Source organism: Protopterus annectens, chromosome 13.part0, assembly GCF_019279795.1.
Source record: "Protopterus annectens isolate FY-2018-M chromosome 13.part0, PAN1.0, whole genome shotgun sequence".
Classification (NCBI taxonomy): domain Eukaryota; kingdom Metazoa; phylum Chordata; order Ceratodontiformes; family Protopteridae; genus Protopterus; species Protopterus annectens.
Window position 1 is genome coordinate 608,825,382 of NC_056747.1, and position 13,152 is coordinate 608,838,533.

Sequence of the window (13,152 nt, forward strand, 5' to 3'; positions counted from 1 at the left end):
CAGATTATGCCTGGGGGGCACACATGGGCAGGAAGAGGCATTCAGGGCACCTGGTCCACAAACCAAAAGCATCTACATATTAGTCAAAAAGAGATGCTAGCTGTTCAAAATGCCCTGACAGCCTTTAAGGACCTACTTCATCCGGGACAACTACTGATAAAGACAGACAACACCACGGTCATGTGGTACATAAACAAGCAGGGGGACACTCATTCTTATCCCCTGTGCAGACAGGCCATGGCTTTATGGGACACAGCATTGACTTACAAGTTCATCTGCAGGCACAATTCCTGCCAGGAAAGGAAAATACTCTGGCAGACAAACTAAGCAGAAACCTCATGGATCCCCACGAGTGGCACCTGGATCCACAAGTCTTCAGCATGATAACAAAGAAATGGGGACACCCAGACATAGATCTATTTGCCTCCCCTCAAAACAATCAGCTAAAAAGATTCTGCACAAGGACTTATCACCGACAAGCTTGGAAAGTGGACGCCTTATCTTTCAACTGGACAAACCTATCAGTATATGCCTTTCCTCCACTGCCTCTTCTCCCCGAGGTACTCCTAAGGGTCAGGCAGAAGAAACCAAAAATGATTCTGATTGCCCCTGACTGGCCACGCCAGTACTGGTATCCGATCTTAAGGAACTTGTCCCAATGCCCAGCCTGGACCTTACCTCAAATTCCTCATCTACTGTCCTAGCAAAACAATCAGGTTCTGCACAGCCAACTCAGAACCCTAAACTTAGCAGCATGGCGGATAATGTAGCCATACAAACCACACTTCTCAGTAAAGCTGTGATGGATGTCATTTTAGAAGCCAGAAGGCCTAATACTAGAAAATCCTATGCTGGGAAATGGAAGAGATTCTGTGCTTGGAACCAAGCTCAAGGAACTGATATAACTGTCCCAAATATTCCTCAGATTTTGCAATACTTAACAGAGATGCTGGACAAAGGCCTATCTTTTTCATCAATTAAAATCCATGCCTCTGCTATTTCAGCTCATTACAGTACAGAGCCACCACTCTTTTCTCATCCTTTATTAAGGCAGTACCTCAGAGGAGCCAAAAACTTAAGGCCTCCAAGGAGAACGCCAATACCTGCATGGGACCTCAATTATGTCTTTGAAAAACTCACCTTACCTCCTTTTGAGCCAGCTGCTACTGTGGATATAAAGTTCTTATCTTGGAAAACAGCTCTGCTCCTAGCAATAACTTTTGCAAGACAAGTTTCAGAGCTACAGGCACTCATGGTTTTGGAACCTTTTATCATTTTTTATCCAGATAGGGTTTCTCTGAGGACAAACTCGACATTTATGCCTAAGGTAGTGTCCAGTGTGGCCCTTAACCAAACTATTCATCTGCCAACCTTTTATCCAAATCCACAGAACAAGGGGGAGAGAATTTGTCATTCTTTGGACATACACAGACAGCTTTGATTCTACTTGGACTGAACCAAAGTTTTCAGAAAGACAGAGCAATTACTAGTGGCATATGCTGCAGGACCACAAGGAAAGGCTATCTCAAAGCAGACTTTTTCAAAGTGGATAGACCACTGCATTCGTTTCTGCTATTCACAACATGGCAAGCCAGTGCCCAAGGGTATTAGGCCACATTCAACCAGAGCAGCAGCCACTTCAGCAGCCTTCCTCAGGGGAGTACCAACCAAAGACATTTTAGAGGCTGCTACCTGGAGTTCAGTGCACACCTTTACAAAGCACTATCATCTACCACTCTACTCTAAATCCAGGGAAGGCTTTGTCACTGCAGTTTTGCAGGGCCTCATAGCAGCTCCTAATGCTATTTAGCTCCAACCTCCCAACCATAGTTTTGGGATTCAACCCAATTGTAATGACTGCAACAGTGAAACACGAAGAACATAGTACAGTTGTATACACTTACCATAAATGTAGATGTTCAAGTGTATTCACTTTTGCAGTCCAGGTTACCCACCCGCCATCCCCCTTATTTTTGCTGAGACTTATCTCTACTTCTCTAATCTATACAACCTATGTGGTGTATTTGCTTGTAGGTGAAGGTAAAATATACTTTGTTGCATGTATGTTTTATTAACATATTTTTATCCTACCCATTTGGGGGCACCTGACATCTGGGGCAAGAAAAACTGAAGAAAATGGCATTGGCTGCATCTTTTATGCCCTTGACGTCAGGGAAGAGGCGACAGCAACTGACGCCGTACCAAGACTTTGGAATTCAGGCCGACTGAGGGCAGCCTGCCAGCAGGATAACCCAATTGTAATGACTGCAACAGTGAATACACTCGAACATCTACATTTATGGTAAGTGTACACAACTGTACTTTTTAACTGCACAGTCCTGCCACTAGTGTACAGAGAAACCTTCTCCAAAAAAGACGGCCTGGATCAGTGCACAAGTTATACAAACAAAGCTAGATCCAGCCGGCCTGAATCTAGTCTATGCTACAGCAAACAAGGTGTACCAATTTCAGAAAGAAACAGTTCAAGTAAGCATGCGCAATAAGCCTTTAACCAGAAATTCGCAGCTCAGAAGGGCAGAATCTAGCCTCTCCTCCCACAAGAGTGCAGACCACAAACCTTCTTAATGTAAAATAACTGGCCTGAAGCCCAAGTGCGTAACCCAGAACTGATGCACTTTTAGAATAACAGACACTGAGTCTTCAATCAGCAGTTCCCAACTTAGAAGGATGTACGCTACCTGTCCTGCCACAACAGTGCAGACAACAAACCTTCTTAATGTAAAACAACTGGTTTGAAGCCTAAGTGTTTAAACCAAGGGCCTTAGAATAACAGTTACAATTTAATCAGGCTACTAACAAGCAGTAATAAAGGCAGCAGAATAAATTCAATTGAGTACTTTTAAGAAGAGGCAAAAGCAAAATAAGGTAATAAAGTAGTAAGAAACACAAATACAGTAAGGCAGATGAAGTGCAATTTTTTTTTTTTAGGGAGACGGAGGAAACGGAGCAGATTAAGATACTATAGGGGAATGTCCTTCCCAAATGCTCTCTCTGTACACCGCAGCGGAGATGGGACTGGTAGGAGTATCCAAAATCAAAGTATGATCTCACTGTACTCAGTTGAGTGAGCAAATGAGATGGGTCCATGAGGAGTGTGCAAAAAGAGATTTACAGCAGGGGCGGGCAATTCCAAAGCCACCGAAATTAACACCACGACAGGAAACAGGGAGGGGGGGGTGGGGAACCAACTGCAGAGAGACAGAGACACAATATTTACTGAATCAAAGAGAGACAATATTTACTGACTCAAATCTTAAATACGTGCATAGAAAAATATACTTAAATCAGCTTGTGTCCAGTTGATATATTCAGACAAGTGTCAGTAGCCAGCAACTTGATTTAGAATGATTACTAGAAATGTAACCAACACAGATTTTAATGCTAGCAGAAAAACCCAAGCTAACTAACACTAACAAAGGAATTTCAAAGCAGTCTAACAACTTTCAGTGAGCCCAGATGGCTACACTTTTTTCACACTTCAGGCAACTTAACTGCAGAGAGACAGAGACACAATATTTACTGAATCAAAGAGAGACAATATTTACTGACTCAAATCTTAAATACGTGCATAGAAAAATATACTTAAATCAGCTTGTGTCCAGTTGATATATTCAGACAAGTCTCAGTAGCCAGCAACTTGATTTAGAATGATTACTAGAAATGTAACCAACACAGATTTTAATGCTAGCAGAAAAACCCAAGCTAACTAACACTAACAAAGGAATTTCAAAGCAGTCTAACAACTTTCAGTGAGCCCAGATGGCTACACTTTTTTCACACTTCAGGCAACTTAACTGGAGAGAGACACAATATTTACTGAATCAAAGACCCACAATATTTACTGACTCAAATCTTAAATAAGTGCAGAGAAAAATATACTTAAATCAGCTTGTGTCCAGTTGATATATGCAGACAAGTCTCAGTAGCCAGCAACTCAATTTAAAATGATTACTAGAAATGTAACCAACACATATTTTAATGCTAGCAGAAACCCCCAAGCTAACACTAACAAAGGAATTTCAAAGCAGTCTAACAACTTTCAGTGAGCCCAGATGGCTACACTTTTTCACACTTGCAACTTAACTTCAGAGAGACAGAGACACAATATTTACTGAATCAAAGACACACAATATTTACTGACTCAAATCTTAAATAAGTGCAGAGAAAAATATACGTAAATCAGCTTGTGTCCAGTTGATATATGCTGACTAGTCTCAGTAGCCAGCAACTCTTTTTAAAATGGGAGCTCCTATTGCAATTATTATAAGTACTCCTCTCTTCCTTTGACCCAGGTTGTTGTTGTTGTGCCTTTCGGCTTATCCCGGTTAGGGGTCGCCATAGCAGAACTCCGGTCCGCTAATGTTTGGTAGGGGATTTTTACATGCCGAGTTACCAGCCCTGACGCACAACCTTCAACAAAGGCACGCCCATTCACGCATGCCTCCGCACAGAAGACGCTCTAGCTGAGAATCGAACGCGACAACATCTTACTGTGTGGCGACAACGCTACCAACCATCCTGAAACCTTTCTTTATCAAATTCACATGTTCAGTTCTGTCCAAGTGTGTATCCTGGAGCATAGCTATTTGAACTCTACATTTTTTAATATAGTTTAGTACTCTTTTCTTTTTTGTATTTATCTGTGAAACTATTAATGTTTAAAGACATTATAGAAAGAATCATATTCTTGAGGGATTATTATTCCCACCATTTATTTATAACAGCTTTTTTTGTTAAATGTTTGGTTCCAGCTTTTGTGTTACATGCATGCACCATTTGGCAGGTTATTCTTTTATGCAGTTTTTTCTTGTCATCTCCATTTGAGCCTATGTGACATCTTGAAGATTTTCTTTTATTGAAAACCCTCAAACAAAAATACACCCCTCCCAATACCCCCCTAAAACTTAATAATTTAGTTATATCACACAAAATTGTTTACATGTTAAGAACAAGCATTCTAAACTGATAGCCACACCCACAGGCTAGAGACAACCAAACAGAAAGATCATTCATACTAAGATGCATGATACAGCCTGTGCTTTTAAAAGTTAAGTGCTGTCTGGTTTTGTCTTATCTGTGTAGCTGTCCCAGCTAAGAAAACACGTGAATGCTTTCAGTAAACATTTTCTCCAAGCCATTTCTCTTTCTCAGATTGTCTTCTCCGTGACATGTAAACCAGACACAAATTGCTAAGGATACCTTGTTTACTAGAAAAAAAACCTTTAATATTCAATATTCTTTTCCATTTATATGCTTTGTAGTAAACTTGTTACTGAATAAATCCTAGGATTAACCCAGTCATTTCCCTATACAAACATGAGAAAAAGCACATTAATTTTTCTTTTTTCATGCTATCTTAACCTAGACCTTTCCTGTCTCCCTTTTCCCCCCATATTGCAGTGCCTACATTTTTTTAAAATTGAACAAGGAAAAGGAGAGAAGGGAGAAAAAGAACAAAAGCACCTGTTTATATTGGTAACCCCATTACAGTAAAAAAACAACTGAGCATACTTTACTTCATAGCTTGCTAGGAAAGTCATGCAACATTTAAACATTACCATTAGGGGAAAAATATTTTACTTGGTTAACTTTCTCCCTCCTCCTCCTCCCCTCTCCAAAGTAACTTATCCAAAGATTAATGACGTAATGTATGGCATATGCTTTAGAGTCCTTTACAAGTTTGAGTCCACAAAAATCCAATATTTCCAAATCCTCTTGTTCTGCCAAGTTTCACAAGTAAAATTATCGCTTTGTAAACCCACATTTGTCTTTTTCCAAGTTACTGATTTTATTCTCTGAACATTAATAACATGAAGCGGGGTATATGCTTTAAAGCGCCCACACGTTTAACAAACTCCAAGAAAGTCCAGTATCTTCAGATTTTCTTGTTCTGTCATGTTTCACAAATATAATTATTGCTTTATCATCGCACAGTTGTTGATTTCCAAGTTACTAGCTTTAATCCAGTTCATCTTTATCTCCCATATCCTGTCTCTTTCATTTCCAGTGTATTCCTGATTCTTCTAGTCAATTTTTTATGTTTTCTTCCTTATCTCAGGCAGTTGAAACAGTGGAAAGCATTTCATGGGCTCATTCTCTCTGTAGTACTTATTACCAGGAGAACACGAAGCAGAACCTCCTTCTGATTCACAGCTCACCCTTTGTTGGAGAAACTTTTGTATTTCCTCCTTAGCATGTATTTCATTAAAAATGATTTTGTCCCTCCAGGAAAACACTTTGAAGATGGGTGGTTACAGCAGTTTGAATCTCACGCCTACTTTTCGACATTTCTGAATTAATGGAATATACTTAATCCTCTTCTGCCTGGTGTACATTGAGTATTCATTCTCCACAAGCACTCTGCTGTCTCCCACTTTTAGCAGCTTGTCCTTCTGCCACATGTTTGTCAGAATCAACTCCTTCTGCTGATAAGACTGCATCCTTTACTGTCATCCAAGGCAAATTTTGAGAGAAAAGTCGCTAAGGACTCAAAAGACAATCATAAGGCCTTTTTTAGCTATGTTAGGAACCTGGGAGGAAAGTCCCAGATACGCTCAGAATTAGTTCAAAATGATGTAAAAATCACTGAACCAACAGACATTGACAACATACTGGCTGACAGGTTCAGTGCAAATCCCCCCCCCTCTCCCCCCAAAAGGAGAGATATCTATACCAGCGGATTGTAGCCCCCCAAACATCTCAAATGCTCAGGTGAAAACTGCTCTCTCCAAGGTGAAAAACACAGCATCTATGGGACCAGATGGTGTCCCCGGTTGTGTGCTCCACGAACTCAATGAGGAATTAAACCCGCAGTTAGGGGCAGCTGTTTAATCTTAGCCTCACCTCAGGATACGTACCCAAGGAGTGGCGTACGGCAATTGTGGTCCCACTTCACAAAGGCGGTGCCTCCACTGACCCTGGAAATTACCGCCCCATCAGCTTAACAAGCCTGGTCTGCAAAGCTATGGAGAGGATCATAATGGAACTCATAAATAAAGACATAGGGGACTTACAGACATTGGATCCAACCCAGTTTGGCTTTGTCAAGGGCAGATCATGCCTTTTAAACTTGGTTGACTTTTTTGAAACAGTCACCAAGGCCATTGATGAGGGCAAGGCAGTCCACACAGCCTACCTTGACCTTGCAAAAGCTTTTGACACAATACCCCACTCGGGTATCATTGAAAAACTCACCAGCTTAAATGTAAACCCATACGTCACAAGATGGGTTGCAAACTGGCTAAGTGACAGAACCCACAGGGTCAGAGTTGCTGGCGCCATGTCAGACTCCAAGCCGGTCACAAGTGGTGTCCCACAGGGCTCAGTTCTGGGCCCCCTCTTGTTCGGCATCTACTTTTCAGAAGTACAGGCAAACACAGGAGGATTATGGCTGACAAAGTTTGCAGATGACTGCAAGCTGGGCGCCATAGTTGAAAACACATCAGACACAGATATCCTTCAGAAGGGTCTCATAGAAACGGATAACTGGTGCCAGAGCCATGGCCTAAAATTAAACGCCAAAAAATGCATAGTCATACCCTTCGGGAAAAACAAGATTGCCCCTAGCTACCATATAGGTGGCAATCCACTAAGCACAGAAGAGGTTATCAGGGATCTGGGGACCCAGGTTGACAGCAACCTCTCGTTTGACACTCACGTTGCCAAAGTAGTTAGGAAGACCTTCTACATTGCCCACCTGATCATGAAGGGATTCACATCTAGATCAAGGGAGGTCATTGTTCCCCTGTACTCATCACTCATCAGACCAATGATAGAGTACAATGCCCCATTCGGAATGTATCTGCAGCAATTGGAAAGGCCCCAAAAGTTCCTCACCAAAAGGATAAAGGGTCTCAAAAATATGTCTTATGCTGCCCGACTGAAGGAACTCCAGCTCTATTCAGTCGCATACCGTCTGCTCAGAGGTGACCTGTGCCTGACATACAAGGCCATGTCCAACCCGGAATTAATGAACATGCTCCACCTCAAAAAATCCAAATCCATCAGAACTACAAGAGTAAGAGACTTAAACCTTAACATGGTTATAAATAGGACGTGCTGGAGGGACAGATTCATCACCCAGAGACTCCCTGTGCTGTGGAACAAAATCCCGGTACATGTGAGGCAGAGCACCTCGCTGGCTTTGTTCAAGAGAAATCTTGACCAATGGATGGGAGATCGCAGGTTTACCCCAGGGATCACCTCAGTGTCACTGCTGGACAGAGGCACGGCAAAATAATGGGCATAGTATCCTTCAAACTTAAGGGGTGGTGAAAGCCACAAAACCTTTGGGCTAGGCTTATAAATGCCCTAGGGCAGATAGCCTAGTATGAACCTATGAACCTAAAGGTCTAGGTTGCTTTCTAGTAACCAGTTTCGGAACATGCACATGATGTGCCCTTTCAAATAGTTCCTGTTGTGGAATACCAGTCCAGTTGCTTATTTGTGCTTTCATAAAATTAATAGTCTATTCCTTTCAACTTCTCTGGTACAGCATGAAATCTCAGGTTTTCCCTTTGTGCTCTATCCTCCATCTCTGTTATTTTTTGAATCATCTCTTCTTGTGCAGTCTCACATTCTGCCAGCCTTTTCTTCATTTCAACCTCTGAGTTTTACAGTTCTGTCACTTTATCTACATATCTTTTTAAAGCTTCTTCCATTTTTCCAGCTTTTTATTGTTTGTGTTGATCTACTCCTTCAGTGGTTCTTTTATTTTAACCATTTCTGTGTTCAGCTGCTTTATACTCTCCTCTAGGTTACTGGAATTCATGTCTGGAACCTTTACTGCTTCTTGCTGAACAACTACAGTACTCCTATCAGTCTGTGTTTCTTTCTCACCTTTTGTAGCTGATTCCCCTCCATGTCGTTTATATTTCTTTTTTCCTGGCATCAAGCCAATGCACATACTTGCCAGTTACTGAAATTTACCCAGAAATGTAGGTGTGAGAGAGCCAGAATTAAGCTGTTACTCACTGTGCATCCATCTTGGAAAACCCCAGTACCTACAGTTTTGTCATACTTATATGAGATACTCAAATCTGGACTTGCATATTATTCTGTAAAGGAGCACTTGTCTACCATTTCGCCCTGCATGCCACATATAATCCCTTCTTGTTTTCAAAAGTCAAAGTGATGCAGTTTCCAAAGAGTGTCCTCCACTTGAATCCACCTAGCATGGTTTCTCACTCATAAGGGATCTCAACTTGGAAAAAACTTATGTTACCACCTTTTGAACTAATGGCATCCGATCGCTAAAATGTTTTTCTTGGAAAACTATTTTACTGGTGGCTCTTACTTCTGCTAGAAGGGTTTCTGAGCTTCAAGCCCTTATGGCTACCCCTCCTTTTCTTAATTTCCATAAGAATGGTATCTCTGTTAGGGCTAATCCTTCTTTCATGTCAAAGATGGTCATTGAATGTTCTCTCAATCAGGCTACACATTTACCTACCTTCTTTCCAACCCCACAGAACAGGAGAAAGAGGCTTCTCATTGGATCTGCACCGACAATTATGATTCTACTAGTCATTAGGAAAATAGACAAACTTTTTGCTTCCTTCTTGGAAGACATATTGTGCAGTTTGGTCTCAAAGCAGGCCATTTCTAATTAGATCTCCATTTTGTTTTGTATTTCCTACAGTGGCGAGGCCTTATCCTCACATCTGAAAGCGCACTCCACCAGAATAATATCTTGTTATCTTCAAGGATGTTGACTAGAGAGCCATTCTGGAAGCCAGCCACCTAGTCTGTATTCACTTTCACCAAACAATGCAGAGTAGATGCCTTTTCTAGATCGTGGCCTTTCTTTGCCAGATTTGTACTACTTAGATGGTTGACAGTTCTCTTGTCTCTGGTCTATCCACCCTAAACAACAGCTAAGCTGTGGAAATCACCCAGTTGTATTGGAATACTGTAACAGCAATATAAGAAAGGACATGGTAAGATTGTGTAAAAATTTACAATAACAGTAGATTTCCTATTGATCACTGTTGCAGTATTGCATCTCTCCCACCTTCCTCCTTTCTGTTTGTACTTACCTCTTATACACTTGTGGATCAAGAGGGAAGCCGTTCCTTCTCTCCTTTTAGCTGACGTGTTTGTTTCTTTGCTCTATTACTCAGGATTTTCCAGGCTAAGCTGGCTTTATTTAGCCTGAGAATGTTATGCTCCTATGCCTGCTTATGTACTCCTTCACCCATAGGCTTAGGTTATGCACCAGACATATGATGATTGTATGGAAGTTTTTTTGGCTTGGGTACTCTGGCTGGTTATCCGCGAGTTAATACAATAGTATTGGAATACTGCAACAGTGATCAGCAGGACATCTGTTGTTATGGTAAGTTCTTACACAACTGTACTTTCCACATGTATCATCTTTCTCTTTGCATCATGACTTTTATGGAGGGCAGAATTGTATCCCAGCTGGTCAAGCAGCTCCTTAAAGGAGTGCAACATCTTCATTGTCTTTTGAGGGACCCTTCCCAGTTGAGGGACTTGAATTTCAGACTTTGAGACACTGAAATTCATGTCATGGAAAAGTTTCTTGTGGGTATTGTGTGCATAAATCCGACACTGGACCTTCCAGCCACTGTGTGTTAGCAACTGCATATGGCCTTTCATAAGGATAACATTTCCTTTAGAAAGAAACCACATTTCCTTCTGAAGGTGGTTTGTAATGTTTCCCTGAATCATTCCATTTGATCTCTCCACATTGTTTGTTGTAGAAAAAAGCAGGGAAGAAAGGGTCCTTCACACCACTAATGTGCACTAGCAATTTGGTTTTAACTAAGGTGGGTGTGGGGCTTTAGAAAGTTGGGGCAATTTTTTTAATCCTTTATCCTGCAGAGAGAAGGGATTGATGCTGCCAAGTGGACACATTCCAGGTGCATTATCTGCTAAGTTGTTTTTTTGCCTTCAGGTTCCTTACTATGCACTGCCAAATGTCATATTCCTGCCATCTTTGCAGATACTTGCTCCACAGCTATTTGGTCTTTTCTTGCATACTTTCCCCTGCATTATTACTTTGACCCTGATTCTGACTCTGGGAGCATTTTAAGAAGTTACTACTCTAGGACTTGTTATCTGAGTTATGTGGTTATACAGTCTTCCATCCCTGTTACTGCTTGGAATTCATCCCAACAAAGGACCCATCAAGGAGGGTCGTCAGTGTTGGATGTAACAGATATAGTCTTAATGTTTGTGTTTATCAGTCTGTGGCTCCTCCTTAACATGTTGTAAGTACCTTTCTTCCACCACCTATAGATGTGCTGTCTTCTGACACCTTCAGCTAGCTATGCTGGGTCCTATAAGTCAGGCAATTTATGTATTATTTAATATGTTAAATCTGTATTATTAATTCTAGATTTGGAAGACTGTGCTTGCTAGTGGCATGTGGGTGAACAGACTCCACGTGGGCCAGCAGAGTAATCCAGGCTGCAGAGAGCTGAATAAGCGACTTTTCTTGATACTAAGCATATATTTTGTTGCTTTCCACATCTGAATACCTAGCAACTGTATTTCGCCTGCCTTTCTGTTACATTGAAGCTGTTTTTACTGCATTTAACTTAATATTGCACTTGGAATCCTTGTTTGTTACTATTTGACTGTATTTGTAGCAAATTCTTCTGTGTAAGCTGTAGTAGCTGATTCATAGCATTTATAAGTGTTTGCTGTACCTGTTTCTGCCTGTTTTGTGAAAAAAAGAAAAAAAAGAAAAAAATATCTCTTGTTTTTCCTGCTTTACTAGTTTAGTCCAGTTTCAGAGTTGCTGATTCCTGGGCTTTGGTTGTAGTTCCTGTGTACTGTTTCCTTGCCTTATTTAGGGGAAGGGAAGCTACCTTGCTTACCAGTGGGAGTGGGAAGCATTGAGCTGCCTTTTGTCCAGTTTTGTGAGGTTTCAGCCAGTAACTAGTAGTTTATTGGTCGTTTGGGGCCAGTTTCTAGCTTTATCCAGCCCCCTGGTATAAAACTTTCAGCTTGTACCTACTCAGCACAAACTCCACGTGGGCCAGCAGAGTAATCCAGGCTGCAGAGAGCTGAATAAGCGACTTTTCTTGATACTAAGTATATTTTTGTTGCTTTCCACATCTGAATACCTAGCAACTGTATTTTGCCTGCCTTTCTGTTACATTGAAGCTGTTTTTACTGCATTTAACTTAATATTGCACTTGGAATCCTTGTTTGTTACTATTTGACTGTATTTGTAGCAAATTCTTCTGTGTAAGCTGTAGTAGCTGATTCATAGCATTTATAAGTGTTTGCTGTACCTGTTTCTGCCTGTTTTGTGAAAAAAAGAAAAAAAATATCTCTTGTTTTTCCTGCTTTACTAGTTTAGTCCAGTTTCAGAGTTGCTGATTCCTGGGCTTTGGTTGTAGTTCCTGTGTACTGTTTCCTTGCCTTATTTGGGGGAAGGGAAGCTACCTTGCTTTCCTGCTTTACTAGTTTAGCCCAGTTTCAGAGTTGCTGATTCCTGGGCTTTGGTTGTAGTTCCTGTGTACTGTTTCCTTGCCTTATTTGGGGGAAGGGAAGCTACCGTGCTTACCAGTGGGAGTGGGAAGCATTGAGCTGCCTTTGTCCAGTTTTGTGAGGTTTCAGCCAGTAACTAGTAGTTTATTGGTCGTTTGGGCCAGTTTCTAGCTTTTCCAGCCCCTGGTATAAAAGCAGCTAGCCTTGAGCTGCCACTGTTGCACACTAGGGCAGTGCCGGTTAAGCAGGTTTAAACTATTCGGGCTACCTAAAGTCCACTCTTCAAATTTTCCCTTAAAACTACCTTCCTCGAACTATACTACTAATCAAATCAGCGTATCCTATAACTAAAAAGATCAACTCTACTTGACTCCAAGTAGACTATTCTCTATCTATTAAACCTAGCACTTGCTCCTACAGTACTTATTACCTTGATACGGCACTCTTGTCATAGATAGTACCCCAAAAAGGCAACTCCACATTTCTCGGGCACCCACGTCCCCGGAATCTTTTTAAAGTTTTTCGTCTACCCTTCTAGCATGTCGAGGGATCAGTTGCTAGTGTCCTCTCCTGCTCAGCTGGTGAACCTGGGAATATTGAGGCAATGTTTCAATTGCCTCATGTACCTGAACAACCCTTTCCTCCTCCCACAAAACACAAATACATGCG

The 13,152-nt window shown here is 41.4% G+C and overlaps 1 protein-coding gene across 1 annotated transcript in view; it reads left to right on the forward strand.

Annotated features, from left to right (window-relative positions):
* Positions 1 to 13,152, forward strand: part of SKA2 (spindle and kinetochore associated complex subunit 2) — a 994,265-nt gene that overhangs the window by 518,175 nt on the left and 462,938 nt on the right. The window lies entirely within an intron of this gene.